This window comes from Lepisosteus platostomus, chromosome 24, assembly GCF_059453375.1.
Source record: "Lepisosteus platostomus isolate fLepPlt1 chromosome 24, fLepPlt1.hap1, whole genome shotgun sequence".
Lineage (NCBI taxonomy): Eukaryota > Metazoa > Chordata > Actinopteri > Semionotiformes > Lepisosteidae > Lepisosteus > Lepisosteus platostomus.
The window spans coordinates 10,576,909-10,577,868 of record NC_142634.1 but is presented as its reverse complement, the minus strand read 5'-3'; positions in this window follow the sequence as shown (position 1 = coordinate 10,577,868).

Sequence of the window (960 nt, the reverse complement as noted above, 5' to 3'; positions counted from 1 at the left end):
ATCCTTACAGCTGTTGCCTCTAATCATTATTTTTAGGGAAACAAGCAATGACATTGCTTGGCCACTATTGTTATCAGGTTACTTTTTTCAGATGACATCAACCTTTTCAAAAATCTACAAAACCCCTATCTTTTGACAAAAAGGCCCCTTTTGGAAGAAAAATCTAAAATACAGCCCTGAAACATTGGATACAGTGTTAGGTTATGGCAAAGAGACATGCTCAGGACTGGTCAACTGGTCACATGTTGTCACAATTTGATATAAGCATATGTCATAGATCTACAGCTTCTACTGGTCACAATGATGGCTAAAAACTTTACTAGCCTGTGATTTTTCAAAGTAGACTCCCTGTTGAAGACAAATGTCAATCAGCATAATGAATTTAAATATATCTGTTCAATAAAATATCTGTATCTGTGCTACAAAGATTTCTGTTTTCCTCATAATTACTGTGAAACTGATGCTCAGTACAAATATACAGATATACCTTCATAAAAATGTCACAGTTTCATGTAGGGCTTGACAAACTGTCTCAAGTGAACATAAAGATAGTACTAGTCTAGTGACTCATCAGGAACCGAGCTAAAATTAATCAAGCTGTCATCACTGGTGGAAAAGGATGTGTTCAAAGGCAGAATCTGATACAATCTGTAACTGACGTTTTAACGTCAACACCAAACACTTATTCCATTACAACCTGGTACTTTCACTTTACAGCCATTCATGGAAAGTAATCCTCAACAGTGTATTGAAACGCATCACTGCATGGCTTTTATGAGGGATGTCAAAACCGCAAGAAAAAACTGCAGATACATTTAAAATAATTTTCTAAAATACTTTTAGAAACCACAATACTGTATTCTAAACTAGTCTGAACAATATTTTAGTAGTATGTTCTTACAGTTTGCTTTTATATTCCTGTATTTCTATTACTTTTCTATATTTATTAGTTGTACATAC